The 22,583-nt window shown below is 41.4% G+C and overlaps 1 long non-coding RNA gene and 1 pseudogene across 1 annotated transcript; one reads left to right on the top strand and one right to left on the bottom strand.

Annotated features, from left to right (window-relative positions):
* Positions 1-202: 202 nt before the first annotated feature.
* LOC125378570 lies at positions 203-866 on the bottom strand (annotated as a pseudogene).
* A 1,544-nt stretch (positions 867-2,410) lies between these two features.
* Positions 2,411-21,396, top strand: LOC125378566. The gene is made up of 4 exons (XR_007220298.1): positions 2,411-2,545; positions 5,293-5,482; positions 20,465-20,554; positions 20,821-21,396. It is a non-coding gene; the product is annotated as an uncharacterized LOC125378566 (long non-coding RNA).
* The last annotated feature ends 1,187 nt before the right edge of the window (positions 21,397-22,583 follow it).

The raw sequence follows: 22,583 nt of genomic DNA, 5'->3' as shown, positions 1-22,583 counted from the left end.
TAGAGCATATTAGTGATCACAGGTATCTGTCGTTTATCAAATCACCCATGATGATTCCAAAACGTCGCCGATAACCCTAGAATCGTTTAGAATATTTTTTAAAATACCCAAACACGAACGCCGACGTAAACTTTGCGCCATACGTATATTGGAGAGTGTTTACAAAATCCCGTTTCACCTGTGTGGAATTATGAGACGCCTATTACATCACGTATGTTTCACACTCAGCTAGTATACATACATCCTTGAATGCTTTGGTCCTGGTCCTGGTCCTGGTCCTTGTCCTGGTCCTGGTCCTGGTCCTTGTCCTGGTCCTTGTCCTTGTCCTGGTCCTTGTCCTGGTCCTTGGTCCTTGTCCTTGTCCTGGTCCTGGTCCTTGGTCCTTGTCCTGGTCCTTGTCCTGGTCCTGGGTCCTTGTCCTGGTCCTGGTCCTTGTCCTTGGTCCTTGTCCTGGTCCTTGTCCTTGGTCCTGGTCCTTGTCCTGGTCCTTGTCCTTGTCCTGGTCCTTGGTCCTTTGTCCTGGTCCTTGTCCTGGTCCTTGTCCTGGTCCTTGTCCTGGTCCTGGTCCTGGTCCTTGGTCCTGGTCCTGGTCCTTGGTCCTGGTCCTTGTCCTTGTCCTTGTCCTGGTCCTTGGTCCTGGTCCTGGTCCTTGTCCTGGTCCTTGTCCTGGTCCTGGTCCTTGTCCTGGTCCTTGTCCTGGTCCTTGGTCCTGGTCCTTGTCCTGGTCCTTGGTCCTTGTCCTGGTCCTTGGTCCTGGTCCTTGTCCTGGTCCTTGGTCCTTGTCCTGGTCCTGGTCCTTGTCCTTGTCCTGGTCCTTGGTCCTGGTCCTTGTCACCAATATCAAGTGTCCAGGAGAAATCAAGCATAATAAATTAGAGTTGGAAACGAACGCTGTGCACCGAGTAAAACTGCACTTCTTAGAAATGTAAACAAAGCAAAATTAAGATTTTACACAGTGTAGCATTTTCTCCTATTTTGAGCTATCCATTCGTCTATTCGTTGAATACATTAGCGCAACATTTTCAGACTATGCATGGGAAGAGAATCGTAGCAAGAATTAGGGAATTAAAAATATATACATTGCAATGATTTGGTAAATTCAACAAAAATTGTCAAAGTTTCCGTCCTGCGTGACGCCATGACTGACGCAAAATCACGCACAACCACATCGGTATTTCTTGAAAAATATACAATCAAATCAAAGTACACAGATTCTCGGAATGTTTCTGCTGACTTGTGTGTGCACACACACACATATAGTATTTAGTGGAAATTGTATGCATATTTCTCAATTTGTACTGTTTGTTTGTTTATTTGCTGTTTAACGCCACACTCAGCAATATTCCAGCTATATGATGGCAGTCTCTAAATAATCGAGTCTGGACCAGACACTCCAGTGATTGACATCATGAACATCGACCCACGCAATTTGGATAAGATGACATGCATCAACCATAGGCGCCCTTTTACGGCAAGCATGGGTTGTTGAAGATCTATTCTACCCCGGATCTTCACGGGTCTCAATTTGTACTGAATCTCCATGCTTCAAACTTTGGCTGTAACGTTAATACCAGGAACATTTATTATTTAAAAAATCTATGCGACGCTAAGAAAAACAGTAATTAGCTCAGTAGTTCAGTAGATGCATAGCAAACCAAAACTCTTCTGGTACTTTATTCATATCAAGGTCCTCATAATATAAGGATTTGAAGTCAGTTGTGGAGAACTAAAGGTTTTTTTTTCTGTATAGGGTCAATATTTTTTCAGTTTACTCCTGTTGTCTGCTCAATTTCTGTCCACACCCGCCAACACAAGTCACGTTATGTCATATGGTATAATTTCTGAACATAATGCAGAACCCTTTTCCTCTACACAATAAAAGCTACATTTTGTGTTAACATTTATAAATCCACTGTTCCTTTAAAGAAAATTATTGCATATAACTACAAATCTGGCCAAGCGAGTCTGTGAGACAGAGGCCTTTTGATTGAAAATATTTTTTAAAGTTCACTATTTTTCAGGCCAAGCTGAGATTTGGCTTCATACCACTGAGTCACTGTCAAGTTTTCGAACATGCACGGACAAAGGTAATGACGTCATGTTTTTAGCTCTGACGTCAGCATCATCAGGCCCTCTGTGAAAGATTTAGATCAAGATTTGCTCTGGGAGGTTTCAACCGGACTGGTTTCCTTCTGTCTGTAGCGCAACGAAGCTTGGTACCAGTTTTAATAAGCTTCTCACATCGATGTATTGTTTCCTACACATTCAATGAGGTATCCATACCGCGGGTAGCATGCAAAGTAATGGAGCTTTTCCTGAAACTAGTTCCACGATATTGTTGCGCCCGAAACTTAGAGACGGGGCCAAGCTTTCGTCTGTGTCCCGCGGCCAGCGCAGAAGTACCATCCAACACGACCTTGAACTTTCTTGAACCAGAAAATGGCGACCAGGAAGTGATTTTGGGAAGTGATCGTGATGGTGTTTGCTGTTTTATAGGCAAAATATGAAATGTCATGGATACCTTATCAGCCCGTGGATACATAAGGTAGTATCTTCACTATTTATAATTTTTAAAGATATTTTGAAAGTATAGAATAAGTTATAGACACGGATCTAGCAAGACTTGCATTCGACTGCACCAACAGGCACTGGGTCACAGGGTGCGTCCGAGGCAAGACATGCTCATTGGTGTCAATCCTCTCTCCTCTCAGGAAATAATGGAGCAATGTTCGTCAATATATTATGACCGCTAATTGTGAATGAACCGCGGTCACGGTAAGTGTCTCCAGTGTGAATTGGATTGTTTTGACTTTTTCTCAGAAAAAAACCACAGGGAAGCTGAAACTCGGATGATCGCTCTAATATTGTCAGCCTGAAGTTTGTTCAAAAGATAAGCGTGCTATTGTTAGCCATTACCCGTGTGTTATTTGTTCATATAATTTAAATTTATTCATGTGGCCATTGACTTTGTTTGGAAATAGGAGGTTTTGACAGTAACCATGGTAACTTAAAGTTAGCACAGAGAATGGTTTCTGCTTATGATCTTTAAAAATGTGTATTTAAAAATTAAATGTGAACAGCAAGCAGTAATTTTGATGTGTAAAAAATACATTGTGCTTGAGAGCTGTTCCTGCTTGTAGAATAATCAAGACATGAAAAATGTTACAAAATACATTTAGATCTAGTACTTCAAAAATCTTTAAGAAACATTTTCTCAGAAACCACAGACCTAGAACTTTTGCTATGATGTGTAATTATACAATGGGATTAATTTTTGACAAAAAATGTAAAGAAGTACCTTATTTTTGTATGAATTGATATTTTACCTAAATTAATTGTAACTTTTTCAAATCTTCCCAGAAGGTACAGGGATGCAGTGTGCAGTGTGAGTGATATGGAGAAACACAAGCGGACTCAAAGCTGTTCATGCCTGGCCAGTAAAAAATAACAATACACTTAACTTTTTTATCGGGCCATGACAAGGACCCCTTGATTTTTATGCTTAATTTCGGACCATGTTTACTTCTCAGAAACTGTGGTGCTGGTTTACATCAGTTGTTAATCATCATTCTATAAAGTTGCTTTGACTTTTACATAGAGCTCTGACAACAAACCAACCACATGATTCGGTTTAGTTTGTGGTTCTGGCTCTATGACCATGACCTGTAAAAAGTGTGGACCAGACAATCCAGTGATTGACATTGCGAGCAATGATCTACTCTGTTGCATACTTTGACCTGACCACCTGGTCCATTCCGTTGGTTACAATGACCTGACCATTTGACCCATTCTGTTGATTACAATGACCTGACCATTTGACCCATTCTGTTGGTTACAATGACCTGACCATCTGACCCATTCTGTTGGGTACAATGACCTGACCACCTGGTCCATTCCGTTGGTTACAATGACCTGACCACCTGGTCCATTCCGTTGGTTACAATGACCTGACCACCTGGTCCATTCCGTTGGTTACAATGACCTGACCATCTGACCCATTCCGTTGATTACAATGACCTGACCATCTGACCCATTCAGTCGGTTACATTGACCTGACCATCTGACCCATTCCGTTGGTTACAATGACCTGGTCATCTGACCCATTCCGTTGGTTACAATGACCTGACCACCTGGTCCATTCCGTTGGTTACAATGACCTGACCACCTGGTCCATTCCGTTGGTTACAATGACCTGACCACCTGGTCCATTCCGTTGGTTACAATGACCTGACCATCTGACCCATTCCGTTGATTACAATGACCTGACCATCTGACCCATTCAGTCGGTTACATTGACCTGACCATCTGACCCATTCCGTTGGTTACAATGACCTGGTCATCTGACCCATTCCGTTGGTTACAATGACCTGACCATCTGACCCATTCTGTATGTTACAATGACCTGACCATCTGACCCATTCTGTATGTTACAATGACCTGACCATGTGACCCATTCCGTTGGTTACAATGACCTGACCATGTGACCCATTCCGTTGGTTACAATGACCTGACCATCTGACCCATTCCGTTGGTTGCAATGACCTGACCATCTGACCCATTCCCTTGGTTGCAATGACCTGACCATCTGACCCATTCCCTTGGTTGCAATGACCTGACCATCTGGTCCATTCCGTTGGTTACATTGACCTGACCATCTGACCCATTCCGTTGGTTGCAATGACCTGACCATCTGACCCATTCCGTTGGTTACAATGACCTGACCCATTCTGTTGGTTACATTGACCTGACCATCTGACCCATTCCGTTGGTTACAATGACCTGACCATCTGACCCATTCTGTTGGTTACAATGACCTGACCATCTGACCCATTCCGTTGGTTACAATGACTTGACCCATTCTGTTGGTTACATTGACCTGACCATCTGACCCATTCCGTTGGTTACAATGACCTGAACACCTGACCCATACTGCTCCAGCAAGGGGGTGGAATGTCCATGTTCGCCATCAGTAATCTGGCACTTGTGTTTCCAATAGGTGTGTCTTGTACTGTAGACCCAAGGCAAGTCCTATGTTAGATGCTGCTGGGTTTGGTCCGGGTTTGCCTGTTTTGATTGCGTTGTACAACTTCATATCAGGTGCTATGAAGTCACACATAACACATTTCAATGTCATTTTCAAGCATGTATTTTCTTTCTCTGGCTATCTGCAGGTGAGGCTTGTCATAGTCAGTGGATGTTGAATGATGCGATCTCACGGCTGTGTTCCTTGCCTCGGCCATCTTTTCATTGTCACATTCCCTCCACATCAGCTTTGCTTGACTCTTGTTTCAGGTCTTGCTTGCTGGCCGCAGTTTGACCCAACAGCCACACAGAGGGAGAGATGCAGTCACAGAGTGGTGTGGACAGCCCAGTGCCATCCAACCTGGACTTGGTGACCAGTGAGAAGTTTTCAGCACTCATCCTGGTGACAGTCCTGGATATCTGGGGTGGAGAGGCACTTTCTGACTCTTCAGATTGAAAGGTGAGACCTTTGTTCCAGGCAGTGTGGCCCTTGCTGAACTGTGACTTGATTCTCTTGCCACTGACTTTCATCGTGATTGTTTTATTAGAAATCTCAAGATCTACACATGTCTTGTGCCAGCCCACCTCACCTCACCCCACCTCACCTCACACCACACCACCTCATTTCACCCCACCCCACCTCACCCCACCACCAGACAATCCAGTGATTGACATTATGAGCAACGGTCATCACAAGTGAGACCTGATGACATGCAATCAAGTCATCAAGACTGACCATCTGAATCTGTCGCTTCTGAGGACAAGACCTGTGAAGATTCCGGAGTAGAATAGGTCTTCAGCAACCCATGCTTGCTGTAAAAGGGGACTATGCTTGTCGTAAAAGGCGACTAACGGGATCAGGTGGTCAGGCTCGCTGACTTGGTTGATACTTGTCATCGGTCCCAATTGCGTGGATCAATGCTCATGATATTAATCACTGGATTGTCTGGTTCAGATTCGATTATTTACAGACTGCGGTCATATAGCTGGAATATTGGTGAGTGGGGCGTTAAACAACAAACCAACCAACCAATCTGAGGACAAGCATGAGTTGCTGATCATGAAGCACTGGGCCGCCAGGGGCAAACTTAGGTTCATGTTTAATGTGGATGGTCTGGAAGTGAGATTCAGATTTAAGGATGGTTTGTGTAGCTTCAGGTTGAAGGCTTTCTCTGGAAATGGGTCAAGTGGTCAAATAGACTATGCATACTAGCCAGATATTGGTTTGCATAGCTTCAGGTTAAAGGCATTGTGTTTAGATTACAGGGTGTCATCAGGGTGGTTTGTGATTTTTCTGGTTCAGTCATTCTCTGGAGATGAGTCAAATCGTCAAATCAACTGTGTCCAGTGTCCAGAGGCCCACTTGCACAAAGCGATCTTAGTGCTAAGATGATCGAAACTCCCATACTTTAACTTAGGCTTACAACAGTCTTAGCGCTAAGATCGCTTTTTGCAAGTGGGCCCAGGGTGTCTTAAGGGTGTTTTGTGTTGTTTCTCTGGAAATGGTCAAGTGTATAGTAACCAGACACATCATAGCACGGGTAGGTGTCGATTACAAGGTGTCTTAAGGATGGATTTGTGCAGTTTCTGGTTAAAGTTATTCTCTGGACATGAATGAAGTGTTCAAATAGACTCTGTTCTTAGAGCATACTGAGTGAGAGAGTATGGTTTTACGCTGCTTTTAGCAATTTTCCAGAAATATCACGGCGGGGGACACCAGAAACGAACCCAGGTCTTCAGCATGACGAGCTAGGCTACCAACCGGCCCAAGAGCAGATACATCATAGCATGAGTAGATTTAGATTACAAGGAGTCTTAAGGGTGCTTTGTGGTGTTTCTGGTTAAAGTCATTCTCTGGACGTGGGTAAAGTGGTCCAATAGTCTGTGTTCTGTGACCAGATACATGACAGCATGGGTAGATTTAGATTACAGGGAGTCTTAAGGGTGCTTTGTGGTGTTTCTGGTTAAAGTCATTCTCTGGACGTGGGTAAAGTGGTCCAATAGACTGTGTTCTGTGACCAGATACATGACAGCATGGGTAGATTTAGATTACAGGGAGTCTTAAGGGTGCTTTGTGGTGTTTCTGGTTAAAGTCATTCTCTGGACGTGGGTAAAGTGGTCCAATAGACTGTGTTCTGTGACCAGATACATGACAGCATGGGTAGATTTAGATTACAGGGTGTCTTAAGGGTGCTTTGTGTTCTTTTTGGTTAAAGTCATTCTCTGGACATGGGTAAAGTGGTCCAATAGACTGTTCTGTGACCAGATACGTCACAGCATGGGTAGATTTAGATTACAGGGAGTCTTAAGGGTGCTTTGTGTTCTTTTTGGTTAAAGTCATTCTCTGGACATGGGTAAAGTGGTCCAATAGACTGTTCTGTGACCAGATACGTCACAGCATGGGTAGATTTAGATTACAGGGAGTCTTAAGGGTGCTTTGTGTTCTTTTTGGTTAAAGTCATTCTCTGGACATGGGTAAAGTGGTCCAATAGACTATGTTCTGTGACCAGATACATGACAGCATGGGTAGATTTAGATTACAGGGTGTCTTAAGGGTGCTTTGTGGTGTTTCTGGTTAAAGTCATTCTCTGGACGTGGGTAAAGTGGTCCAATGGACTGTTTTTAGCTCACCTGGCCCAAAGGACCAAGGTGAGCTTGTGCCATACCGTGGCATCTGTTGTCTGTCCGTTGTCCGTCATCCTTACATCAACAATTTTTTCAAACGACTTCTTCTTCTGAACCACTAATTGGAAATTAATGAAATTTGACTTGAAGCATCCCTAGGTGGTGGGGATTCAAAATTGTAGATATGGTTGGGTTGATCCCTCAAGGGGCTAAGGGGCAGGGCCAAATAGGAGTAATTTGGCTATGTTGCTTTAAGCGACTTCTTCTCTGGAACTAAGAGATAGACATCAACCATATTTGGTTGGAAGTATTCTCAGGTGATGGCAATTCACAGTTGTACAAATGGCGGTGCTGCAAACCGATATTATCCCCACCCTACACTAAACAGATAAATTGTATATGTTTGTTTGTTATAAGGAGAATAATACAATTATGCAAACAGGATCATAACATGGAAACGGTTGAGATCGTTATGCTACATTTGTATCTAGGGCCTCTGGTTTAGTGAAGTGAGGTGAAATGGGGCTAACGTAGTGTTCAAGATTGCTGCACTTACATTGCGACGAGCATGCACGTACATTGCAACATGCGTGCATGCATGCACACTTCTAGTCTGAACTTATGGCGATTTTATCAAGTAAGCCCACTAAAATAAATGGGTATCTCTTCAGCTCCATGAGTAACAGATTGAATGATTTCATTCTCTGATTTCTTCAAATCACCGTTCGGTTTCTTTGGATTCCGTTACAGGATATCAGAGCCCTCAGCCCGCACGGACAAGTTTGTTCTTTTGTTTAGCCTTACAGCTGAGCTGCCATGTCCTGTACATGCAGACATGGAGAAGGATTTGTACAGTGCATCATTAATGATAGGTTATTAAAAAGGCAAATGATGTATTTTACAGAAGGGAAAAGACATTGAGGATTTATACATACTGCAACGAGCAGGTCAAATAATTATAGTCCATCTACACAGCGCTTTATCCATGCATGAGGTCACTGCAACAAGCAGGTCAAATAATTATAGTCCATCTACACAGCGCTATATCCATGCATGAGCTCACTGCAACGAGCAGGTCAAATAATTATAGCCCATCTACACAGCGCTATATCCATGCATGAGCTCACTGCAACGAGCAGGTCAAATAATTATAGTCCTTCTACACAGTGCTATATCCATGCATGAGCTCACTGCAACAAGCAGGTCAAATAATTATAGTCCTTCTACACAGTGCTTTATCCATGCATGAGCTCACTGCAACGAGCAGGTCAAATAATTATAGTCCATCTACACAGCGCTATATCCATGCATGAGCTCAAAGATGACGATGTCGTATTACTACCCTGATCATCGGATACACTCCACCCAACATAAAGAAGCAGACAAACTCCTATTGCCCCCATGACCAGAACACGAGATGTACAGTAAAGCAGTGTGCATGTAAAGGGAAGTAACTGCGTGCTATATTGGATCGCATTGTTTTTAAATATTAGGATCTTCAAGTTTTCCTTTTTGAAAATGGAAATAAAAGCGAAACGTGTGGCAGAATTTATGATGATGCCGGCGGTGCCTGAGAACCAAGGATATCATTTGTTTGGCCTTAGTATAATATTCCCCAGATAATATCTGCATTCTTAGCGGCCATGATGGGCCTGGGTATGGGCAGATGAATGTCATGTCTGTTTGACATGTAAATGTCATGCACCAGTGTCACCTCAGTTCTGACCCATGTAGATCGGGGTAGAGTTGCCTTCAGCAACCCATGCATGTCACAAGAGGAGACTGAGGGGACTGGGTGGTCAGGCTTGCTGACTTTGTTGATGTATGTCATTGTATCACAGTTGCGTAAATTGATGCTCATGATGTCAATCACTGGATTGTCTTGTGCAGATTCGATTGTTTACAGACCGCCGTCATATATCAAACAACACTTCAGTTTCACACAGTCTGCCCCCTTGCCATGCCTGCACGCAGCATGTAATAAAGATATCCTGCATGGTCCACAGTGACTGACATTGTCAATATCATTATCAATTCTATAAACCCCTGACATGCGCCATTGATTACCTGTGTGACACAATTCATTTGGAAAAATCTTGAAACTGTCCAAATTACAAATGTGTAAATGTGTGTGTCTTTTGATCTTGTGTGTGTAAGCTATATGAATAGTTACATTTGGATTTCTATCAGCGTTATAACTACCGGTAGCACGTCTGGTCAGGCTCAGTGACTTGGTTGGTTGCATGTCCTGGAATCTCCTTTAAGTGTAGCGATACTCATGGTGTGGACCACTGGATTGTCTGATCCAGACTCCATTATTTACAGAAGCTGTCATAATTATAGCTATTGGAATATTGGAATAGTGTGGCGACAACACCCATACAAACCTGAATTAGCTATAAAAAGATAACTTTCGGTATATGTCTACAAGAACACTCACCATCGAATGTGTTAAATATTTACTTTTCTTTATATTTCTTTACTATTCGAATTTTGCCTAGTGTAGCCTGTCGTACCCACAGAGCGTGGGTCGTTACTCGTAATATCAATCACTGGATTGTCTGGTCCAGATGTGATTATTTACAGACTATTGGAATATTGCTGAGTGTAGCCTGTCGTACCCACACAGCGTGGGTCGTTCACATAATATCAATCACTGGATTGTCTGGTCCAGATGTGATTATTTACAGACTATTCGAATTTTGCCTAGTGTAGCCTGTCGTACCCACAGAGCGTGGGTCGTTACTCGTAATATCAATCACTGGATTGTCTGGTCCAGATGTGATTATTTACAGACTATTGGAATATTGCTGAGTGTAGCCTGTCGTACCCACACAGCGTGGGTCGTTAATCGTAATATCAATCACTGGATTGTCTGGTCCAGATGTGATTATTTACAGACTATTCGAATTTTGCCTAGTGTAGCCTGTCGTACCCACAGAGCGTGGGTCGTTACTCGTAATTTCAATCACTGGATTGTCTGGTCCAGATGTGATTATTTTCAGACCATTTGAATTTTGCCTAGTGTAGCCTGTCGTACCCACAGAGCGTGGGTCGTTACTCGTAATTTCAATCACTGGATTGTCTGGTCCAGATGTGATTATTTACAGACTATTGGAATATTGCTGAGTGTAGCCTGTCGTACCCACACAGCGTGGGTCGTTAATCGTAATATCAATCACTGGATTGTCTGGTCCAGATGTGATTATTTACAGACTATTCGAATTTTGCCTAGTGTAGCCTGTCGTACCCACAGAGCGTGGGTCGTTACTCGTAATTTCAATCACTGGATTGTCTGGTCCAGATGTGATTATTTACAGACTATTGGAATATTGCTGAGTGAAGCCTATCATACCTACAGAGCGTTGGTCATTACTCGTAATATCAATCACTGGATTGTCTGGTCCAGATGTGATTATTTACAGACTATTGGAATATTGCTGAGTTTGGCCTGTCGTACCCACAGAGCTTGGGTCATTACTCGTAATATCAATCACTGGATTGTCTGGTCCAGATGTGATTATTTACAGACTATTGGAATATTGCTGAGTTTGGCCTGTCGTACCCACAGAGCGTGGGTCATTACTCGTAATATTAATCACTGGATTGTCTGGTCCAGATGTGATTATTTGCAGACTATTGGAATATTGCCGAGTGTAGCTTGTTGTACCCACACAGCATGGGTCTTTGCTCATTATATCAATCACTGGATTGTCTGGTCCAGTTGTGATTATTTACAGACTATTGGAATATTACCTCTTGAGATGGGTCAAGTGGTCAAATAGACTGTATACTGACCAGATACATCACAACATGGGTAGATTGAGATTACAGGGTGTCTTCAGGGTGGTTCGTATTGTTTCTGGTTAAAGTCCTCCTCTTGAGATGGGTCAAGTGGTCAAATAGACTATGTATACTGACCAGATACATCATAGCATTGTTAGATTTAGATTACAGGGTGTCTTCAGGGTGATTTGTATTGTTTTTGGTTAAGATCCACCTCTTGAGATGGGTCAAGTGGTCAAATAGACTGTATACTGACCAGATACATCATAGAATGGTTGGATTTAGATCACAGGGTGTCTTCAGGGTGGTTTGTATTGTTTCTGGTTAAAGTCCTCCTCTTGAGATGGTCAAGTGGTCAAATAGACTGTATACTGACCAGATACATCATAGCATGGGTAGATTTAGATTACAGGGTGTCTTCAGGGTGATTTGTATTGTTTCTGGTTAAGATCCACCTCTTGAGATTGGTCAAGTGGTCAAAAAGACTGTATACTGACCAGATACATCATAGCATGGGTAGATTTAGATTACAGAATGTCTTAAGGGTGGTTTGTATTGTTTTTGGTTAAGATCTACCTCTTGAGATGGGTCAAGTGGTCAAATAGACTGTATACTGACCAGATACATCATAGAATGGTTGGATTTAGATCACAGGGTGTCTTCAGGGTGGTTTGTATTGTTTCTGGTTAAAGTCCTCCTCTTGATATGGGTCAAGTGGTCAAATAGACTGTGTATACTGACCAGATACATCATAACATGGGTAGATTTAGATCACAGGGTGTCTTCAGGGTGGTTTGTATTGTTTCTGGTTAAAGTCCTCCTCTTGAGATGGGTCAAGTGGTCAAATAGACTGTATACTGACCAGATACATCATAGCATTGTTAGAATTAGATTACAGGGTGTCTTCAGGGTGATTTGTATTGTTTTTGGTTAAGATCCACCTCTTGAGATGGTCAAGTGGTCAAATAGACTGTATACTGACCAGATCGAAAATAGCATGGGTAGATTTAGATTACAGGGTGTCTTCAGGGTGATTTGTATTGTTTCTGGTTAAGATCCACCTCTTGAGATGGGTCAAGTGGTCAAATAGACTGTATACTGACCAGATACATCATAGCATGGGTAGATTTAGATTACAGAATGTCTTAAGGGTGGTTTGTATTGTTTTTGGTTAAGATCTACCTCTTGAGATGGGTCAAGTGGTCAAATAGACTGTATACTGACCAGATACATCATAACATGGGTAGATTTAGATTACAGGGTGTCTTAAGGTTCTACTACACCAAATCAGAACCAGTTTGGACAGTGCGGTTTTCGTAGGGAGCCTTCAGTGTAGATCGAGAGATATCTGCAGGCTGTGAATGGAGGATATTCTGTAAGATTTTTATGTCTTTCAAATGTACATCCATCCAGTTATTAAAACTGACCATGTTTTTCTATATTTAGTACTGTCTTTTTCAACATGATGACTTATGCTGAATATGACCACAGCTATTTTCAAGAAGGTGACATTTGGTGCGAAACTGGGGATGGTGTGTTTACAGGTAATAGCTGTTGAATGCTTAGTTATTTAAAAAAAAAATATAACGTTACTATAGAAGTCTATGGGAAAACATTTGGCTGTGTGTAACCTGTAGGGTGAGTGCACATTTCAGTAATTCATACTTTACATGCTTTTCTGTTTATATTTCACCATGGATACACCATTGAGGCAAATTTAAAAATAATGACAGTGAAGTTGGGGACATTTTGGGTTGAATGGAGCATTTGGATGGCCTGGAAATGAATTTTGCTTCGTATTGTGGTCGAACTCAGCACGAACCCCCCAGGGTACCTCTGTCCATCAAGCCCTCCTCCTGCCTTCTGAATTTGTTGAAACTGATAAATTTGACAACAAATTAGGATAAAGTCACCACTGCCACAACAATTTCTGCCTTGTGTCAATCGCTTGCCGGTCAAGTTACGCGATGCCGTTATCTTGAATATGAAGCATGTACACTGCTGACAGCAGAATATGTCACAAATCCCCTTATTTATAGTAAACAATGTAGTATACCAATACATCTTTCTGTTAGGTGCTTTTTTGTGAATGAATGATGCTATTTTTCTATTAAGTGTCTTAAAACAGACTTATTTTTCACTCATATGACTTTCAAATAATTATTTTGTCCCCTCAAGAACTGACTCCTGTTATATCCAAACTGGTTTGCCATTTGATATTGTCTGAACACTTTTTTCAGCTTTTAGCATGCCTGATGTTGACTGGGGAGGTATATGTGCACTCATGCAGAAGAAGTAGGAGTTTCGACATCGAATTTGGCATTTGGAGAAGCTGATCCGAAGTCCGGTGTTGGCAGTGTGTGATCGACAACCCTTGTTTTGCCTCGCTGCGCTCTATTACCTTGTAGAAGTTGTGGAACTTGGACATGTAGGTACAGTAAGTACATTTAAGAACCCCAGTCCACTTGAGGCCCCTCTGTTGCTCACTATCAAGTGCCATAATAAGATCACCCTCATGCACTAGACATTTCTGACAGTGCTCCCTTAATGCCCCACTGTGCATTTTTTTTAGTTTGCAAACATGAAGTAAGGGCTATACACCAGTCCCAGAACCTGCTTAGATGAAAATAATATCCACTGGCTCTTTTGGAATGTAACATTATGGTTCTGAAATCATCTGTAAAGAATGTGATAGTGTTCGACAATACTAAATTATCTCCCCTGTTTAGTAAAATGCATTGTATCTTTCATTCCCCTATAAACCCATAAATTATTAGAGAGAAACTCTATTTTAAGCTGGTATTACATGACACTGTTAATTGTGAATAAAAAGAATTACATTTATGTCAGGATAAGCTGTAAATTTTCAAAATTATATGGAATTTTAACTTTGTTTCATTGAAACTGGCAAATAACTGAAATTAGCAAGTTTAGCCACCTTGAAACATTAAACAGTAAGTATGTTTGATGTCCTGTGAGTATTTTAAAGTCTTAACTAAATAAATCAATAGAGTTAAGTGTAATTTCCTTCCATGTTGTGGTTTCAAAGAGCTTTCTTCTACTTGAGGGTCCATTTCCATTTCTCGGCTTTAATAGGCGGTATGGTTCACTGGTCAGCTTTTGAGATTGCTGGCAACAAAGTACACCTTTACTTCCTATTTTCTGGTAAAGTTCATTATCCAGCCTTACATATATGATGACTTTAAAGCTGCTTAATGTGTCCCTTGCTTATTGTTGGCCTGAATTCCATGCTCTCTGTCCAATTTTGAGATTTTTTTCTGATTCCTTTCCATGTGTACTTATGTCACCAGCCTATATCATAGGTGATTATACTTTTGATTTTTGGAGTAAATGAAAGCACAAACATTTGTGATAGCCCCTCCATAGATGATTTACCAAATGCAGACAGCCATTTGAGTGTTTAATTATATAAACAATGGATGGTCTAAGTTAGAGCAATCTCAAACAATATCAATCGCATCATGTCATGAGTGTCAAAACCATATTCCATGAATGTAGCAGACTCTGCTATGTTCTGATGATGTCAGCAAAGGAAGGCAAACAACAGACCACTACTCAATTTTAAATATGTATTATTACTGGTTTTGAGGTTTAAAGATTTGTTCAATCTTTTTAGTTGAAAAAAAAAATTAGGGTGATATGATCTATGCAGCCTCAATCATTTATAGAATTGACCCTTGACCCCCTTCTTTTATGAAATATGAATTAACTCCCATGGTCAGTGCATGAAGGTAAAAACTTCTTTATTAATACAGAAATACCTTTTGTAACACATTGATGAAGTGTACATCATTAAACACTCACAACTCTTTCTGTGCATCAAAACTATGTATTCTGGTGCCATATAGACATGCTGGATTGGAACAAGTAGTGAAGTTTAATCCAATTTCCATATTTTTTTCTGAGAAGCTACATATATATACAATACATGAATCACAGATTTGACAAGTGCAATTGTATTCTGATTTGTCTACAGGTTCTACTACACCAAATCAGAACCAGTCTGGACAGGGCGGTTTTCGTAGGGAGCCTTCAGTGTAGATCGAGAGATATCTGCAGGCTGTGATTGGAGGATATTCTGTAAGATTTTTATTACTTTCAAATGTACATCCATCCAGTTATTAAAACTGACCATGTTTTTCTATATTTAGTACTGTCTTTTTCAACATGATGACTTATGCTGAATATGACCACAGCTATTTTTCAAGTAGGTGACATTTGGTGCGAAACTGGGGGTGGTGTGTTTACAGGTAATATCTGTTGAATGCTTAGTTATTTAAAACAAAATATAACGTTACTATAGAAGTCTATGGGAAAACATTTGGTTGTGTGTAACCTAAAGGGTGTTTTGTATTGTTTCTGGCTAAAGTCCTCCTCTTGAGATGGGTCAAGTGGTCAAATAGACTATGTATACTGACCAGATACATCATAGCAAGGTGAGATTTAGATTACAGTTTCTCCTCTTGAAATGGGTCAAGTGGTCAAATAGACTGTATACTGACCAGACCCATGAAGATTCCGAGGTAGAATAGGTCTTCAGCAACCTATGCTTGCCGTAAAAGGCGACTAACGGGATCACTCGGTCAGGCTCGACGACTTGGTTGATACATGTCATCGATCCCAATTGCCTGGATCGATGCTCATGATATCAATCACTGGATTGTCTGGTCCAGACTCGATTATTTACAGACCGCCGTCATATAGCTGGAATATTGCTGAGTGCGGCGTTAAACAACAAACCAACCAACTGACCAGATACATCAGGGCATGGGTAGATTTAGATTACAGGGTGTGTAACAGGGTGTGTAACAGGGTGTTCGATGTAGCTTCAGGTTCACAGCATTGTCTGGACATGGGCCAAGTGGTCAAATAAATTGTGTATGATGACCAGATATATCACAGCATGGGTAGATTGAGATTACAGGGTGTCTTAAGGGTGGTTTGTGTTGTTTCTGGTTAAGATCCACTTCTTGAGATGGGTCAAGTGGTCAAATAGACTGTATACTGACCAGATACATCATAGCATGGGTAGATTTAGATTACAGGGTGTCTTCAGGGTGTTTTGTGTTGTTTCTGGTTAAGATCCACCTCTTGAGATGGGTCAAGTGGTCAAATAGATTATGTATACTGACCAGATACATCACAACATGGGTAGATTTAGATTACAGGGTGTCTTAAGGGTGGTTTGTGTTGTTTCTGGTTAAGATCCACTTCTTGAGATGGGTCAAGTGGTCAAATAGACTGTATACTGACCAGATACATCATAGCATGGGTAGATTTAGATAACAGGGTGTCTTCAGGGTGTTTTGTGTTGTTTCTGGTTAAGATCCACCTCTTGAGATGGGTCAAGTGGTCAAATAGACTATGTATACTGACCAGATCCATAATGACATAGTTAGATATAGATTACAGGGTGTCTTCAGGCTGCTTTGTGGTGTCTCTGGTTAAAATCCACCTCTTGAGATGGGTCAAGTGGTCAAATAGACTATGTATACTGACCAGATACATCATAGCATGGGTACGGTAGCTTTAGATTACAGGGTGTTTTAGGGGTGTTTTGTGTTGTTTCTGGTTAAAGTCCTCCTCTTGAGATGGGTCAAGTGGTCAAATAGACTGTATACTGATCAGATACATCATAGCATATTAGATTTAGATTACAGGGTGTCTTCAGGGTGTTTTGTATTGTTTCTGGTTAAAGTCCTCCTCTTGAGATGGGTCAAGTGGTCAAATAAACTGTATACTGACCAGATACATCATAGCATGGGTAGTTTTAGATTACAGGGTGTCTTCAGGGTGTTTTGTATTGTTTCTGGTTAAAGTTCTCCTCTTGAGATGGGTCAAGTGGTCAAATAGACTGTATACTGACCAGATACATCATAGCATGGGTAGATTTAGATTACAGGGTGTCTTAAGGGTGTTTTGTGTTGTTTCTGGTTAAGATCCACCTCTTGAGATGGGTCAAGTGGTCAAATAGACTATGTATACTGACCAGATACATCATAGCATTGGTAGATTTAGATTACAGGGTGTCTTCAGGGTGTTTTGTGTTGTTTCTGGTTAAGATCCACCTCTTGAGATGGGTCAAGTGGTCAAATAGACTATGTATACTGACCAGATACATCATAGCATGGGTAGATTTAGATTACAGGGTGTCTTCAGGGTGTTTTGTGTTGTTTCTGGTTAAGATCTACCTCTTGAGATGGGTCAAGTGGTCAAATAGACTGTATACTGACCAGATACATCACAGCATGGGTAGATTTAGATTACAGGGTGTCTTCAGGGTGTTTTGTGTTGTTTCTGGTTAAGATCCACCTCTTGAGATGGGTCAAGTGGTCAAATAGACTGTATACTGCCCAGATCCATAATGACATGGGTAGATTTAGATTACAGGGTGTCTTAAGGGTGTTTTGTGTTGTTTCTGGTTAAAGTCCACCTCTTGAGATGGGTCAAGTGGTCAAATAGACTGTGTATACTGACCAGATACATCATAGCATGGGTAGATTTAGATTACAGGGTGTCTTCAGGGTGTTTTGTGTTTTGTTTTTGGTTAAAGTCGTCCTCTGGTTGATATGTCTGTGAGTACGAAGAATGCTGCCTCAAAGTCTTCGCAGGTTTGCCTTGTTTGAGCTGAGGGGTTTGCTCCAATTATTCATAAAGATGGAGATGTCATGTAGCTGGAATATCTGCGACTGTGACAAACAAACAACAGTTTCTCAACTGTAGACAAGGGGGAGGTAATTTGCAACATTTGGTGGATGAGTAAGCTCCCTTTGGTCTGTTGTCCTGAGGAGGATATTTGAAGTTTTTGTCTTGACCCTGACCATTATTTTTTATTTGTTGCATCACAGATTGTCAAAGTCAGACATCTGAGTTGGGAACAGCCAGGATCAGCTGCACATTGGAAGCCCGCGCCATTCCCCAGACCTTGTGGTAGACTGTTTATCCCGGAAGAACAAGATTATCTCACTCTCTCACTCTCTCACTCTCTCACTCTCTCACTCACTCACTCACTCACTCTTCTGTGATCAGAGATACATCATGTCATGGGTAGATATAGATTACAGGTTGTCTTAAGGGTGGTTTGTACTGTTTCTGGTTAAAGTCATTCTCTGGACATGGATCAAGTGGTCAAATAGACTCTGTTCTATGATCAGACACATCGTAGCATGGGTAGATATAGATTACAGGTTGTCTTAAGGGTGGTTTGTGGTGTTTATAGTTAAAGTCATTCTCTGGACATGGATCAAGTGGTCAAATAGACTGTTTTTTAGTGATGTGAGGTGAAAGGGGGTGCAAGATTATTGCACTTATATAGCAACATGCATGGATGTTTGTTTGTGGCTACTTGTACTAGACTGAACTTATGCCACTGAGATACCATTTCACACTTTAACATGAACATGCAACTCAGACACAGCATGCTGACTCCAAGAGGACCAGTCCTTGTTTTAGCCCCTTATTGCCTAGCACCAGACAGGGTAACAACAAGTACCATTCTTTAATGTCCTTGTTTTAGCCTCTTATTGCCTAGCATCAGACAGGGTAACAACAAGTACCATTCTTTAATGTGCTTGTTTTAGCCTCTTATTGGCTAGCGCCAGGCAGGGTAACAACAAGTACCATTCTTTAATGTCCTTGTTTTAGTCCCTTATTGCCTAGCACCAGGCAGGGTAACAATAAGTACCATTCTTTAATGTCCTTGGTATGACACAGTTACATATCAAATCCCCGGCCTTTCGCCCTTCGGGCAGACGCTCTATCCACCAAACCACGGAGGCAGTTCTGTTGTTTAGTGGTCAGATACATCATAGCATGAGTAGATTTAGATTACAGGGTGTCTTAACTCTTTCAACACTGTAGGCCAGTAGACCAGCCAAGATGTCATGACTCCCCAGACACCATACGGTGGTCTACCGGCCAGCATGTATACAAGTAAACAACAACATAAAAGTGTGACTACCGGAAACAAGAGTTGATGTATTACAGGATGTTTATTTAGAAAGTTTCTTTAGATAGCTGAATTTTCTGAACGTAAACTTTGTGTTGTGATTTGACTTTGAACATACGTGTCTAATGGCTGCAAGTCATTATTCATATAGCGATGAGATGTCAGACAATGATTTTATTGAATATGTTGTTGGTTTTGATTTGCTTGAACTAAATCCTGAGGGCGAACGGGAAATTCGCAAACTGTTTCACGATGATGACGACAATGGTTTCGAAGGCTTCATGGAATATTTTCCTCCGGGATTTTCTGTATGTGTTTGGAACAAGGACTAAGATTGTGGGCGTGACCGCGAGGAATTTGTGAGTGAACCTGGATTGTCTGGTCCAGACTCGATTATTTACAGACCGCCGTCATATAGCTGGAATATTGCTGAGTGCAGCGTTAAACACCAAACAAACAAAATAAATATATGTATGTGTGTTGGTTGATGCATGTCATCGTATTCTAAATGCTTGGATCAATACTCTTGATGTCAATCACTGGATTGTCTGGTCGATGATTTACAGATCACTGTCATATATAGCTGGAATATTGCTGTTTGTAGCATCAACAAACGAACAAACAATCCAAACAGTTCTACTCAACCTGATCTCAAATACAAAATCATAGAACCAAACAAGTCATCAAACTGTTATTATTATTTTTATTAATTTTCATGTTAGGTGAAGAATAATAAAAGGGAGATAATCCACTCATTCAACACCTGCAGTCCACCTCCTACTGTCACCTGTGCCATCTGGTGTTTGAAAACATATTAGTTAGCTGTCTGTGTATGATATTGGATAGTAAAGTGATTTGTTTCAGCCTTTTGTATTTTTTCCTCTTTTTTTTCACTTGTCTCGCTAACCAAAGTTAACGAGATGATATTTTTGGGGTTTTGCTGCTGCAAAATATGAACTTTTATTATTCTAGGATCAAATATAACATTCATATAACTCAAAAGCATTCATATTTCAACTATTCAACAAGAAAAACTGTTAAAATCCTTTGTTATATTTTCAGATGAAGAACACTGCCACATCCAAGGGAGATAATCCACTTTCAACGCACCTGCCAATCAAGCAACTTCAGTAACCTATGCTGTCTAGTGATGTAAATATAATTAGATCCTATTGTCTTTGTATGCTACATGATAACATTCTAATTTGTTTTAACCTTTTGTGTTATTTCTCACATTTACTTACCTTGGCTAACCAGTTTACCTGGCCTAACGAGTGTACCTCAAGTAGGCAGCAGCAGCAGCCATTACACCTGTTCTGTTGTTCCACTGAAAAATATAACACAACAAGGTTAAATAGCAATCATGTTACCAAAATCAAACCTGTATTATTTGACAAATATTTTATTTATTGTTTCAGGTGAAGCACCTCCACACCTCCATATCAGTTCTCACCTGTGCAACGCCTGGGTCACCTACTTTCCTCCATCTTCCTGAGGCAAGGGAATAAACTGACTATAAGAGTCCTGTTTCCACCCTTACCGAACTACGCTGGAATTTCATGGCTCGATCCTAGCGCCACCAGTGGCAGTTACGTGTTATGGCCCTTCTACGTCCCTCCAACTGACCAGTCAGTTTCCATCTCCCTCTCGTATCACTTCCATTTGCTTCAAACGATATGGCGGCACATAGTCAAGATGATCTGATCTATAATCAAGATCTATATTGTAATAAAATGGGTCTTACGCCCAGTTGACAGTACACATGCTCTGGAAATCCTGCAGTCGAACGAAAGCTGCACGATGGAATCCATGTTGTTTATGAACCGGATGTCTAGTTTCTTATGCGATTTTCATTGGACTATGCAAAGACTCATTAGTCCAGCCACAATGTAACTCCAGACTTCGAGCCTAGTTATGCAAGGGTGGAAACTGGACTTTTATAGTCAGATAACTCCCTTGCCTCGGGAAGATGACTTTCTTCCTGCTGCCCGAAGGTCAGAAGACACTATTTATTCACTGTTATCACATTTTCTGTTACAATCTATTTATGGCTTCCTAATCTGTTACGTTGTCTGTTTTTCACTGATTGTTCACCTGTGATTTCCTTTAATTAAAGAATGGTAGAAATTAAAACATTTTTTCATGAATTTTCAAGTACTACACAATCTGGGCATTGCAGTGATAGGTAGCTTGTTGGTATTGCCACAAACATAAATATACCAGAACAGTTTAAAGAAACAGGAATACTTCTCTTCAACAAGTCTCTGGGAACTTGGTGTGCAGGCGTTCAATGGTTGTGGGAACTTGATGTACCAAGGGAAATAACTCTGGTTGGCTTATGTTGAAAGAGTTAAGGGTGTTTGTGCTGTGTCTGGTTAAAGGTTCTACGACACTAAATCAGAATCAGTTGGGCCTGAGCCTTTCGTGGCCTGAGTATGTCTTGGCCTGAGCCTTTTGTGGCCTGAGCCTTTTGTGGCCTGAGCCTTTCGTGGCCTGAGTACGTCTTGCGAATTGTTTTTACAATGATGGAGTTTGAATAATTCCAGCTTTTTCTTTGCATGGCAGTCGTTACTTACTGGGATTTCTTGTATGTCTTAGCTTTAGGTTCTTAATTATGGCTTTTGGTAATCTCACCATCTATGTTTCCTTTCACCCTGACTGCACACCCAAGCCCTAGTCGAAGTTTCCATATTGACTTTGCCGGACTCTTGCAGTTGACACGATGGACAGCACTGTGGGCTCTACCATGGAAGTTACGAGCAAAGGTTGTATTCCGAAGTTGTATCCCGAGGTTGTATCCCGAGGTTGTATCTCGAGGTTGTATCACAAGGTTGTATCACGAGGTTGTATCACGAGGTTGTATCACGAGGTTGTATCCCGAAGTTGTATCACAAGGTTGTATCCCGAGGTTGTATCCCGAGGTTGTATCACAAGGTTGTATCCCGAGGTTGTATCCCGAAGTTGTATCACGAGGTTGTATCCCGAGGTAATGACCGGCGCAATGCATTTTCACAAATTTTGAAAGTTACTTTCATTGTGACTAAGTTTGAAGTTTTTCTTACTTCACCACCCGTATTGGCAGTGGAAGATGGACGTCCCCTTCACACCTCACCACCCGTATTGGCAGTGGAAGATGGACGTCCCCTTCTCACTTCACCACCTGTATTGGCATTGGAAGATG

This window comes from Haliotis rufescens, unplaced genomic scaffold (genome assembly GCF_023055435.1).
Source record: "Haliotis rufescens isolate VD_foot unplaced genomic scaffold, xgHalRufe1.0.p SCAF_127, whole genome shotgun sequence".
Taxonomy (NCBI): domain Eukaryota; kingdom Metazoa; phylum Mollusca; class Gastropoda; order Lepetellida; family Haliotidae; genus Haliotis; species Haliotis rufescens.
This window is presented reverse-complemented; position numbering and strand designations above follow the sequence as displayed.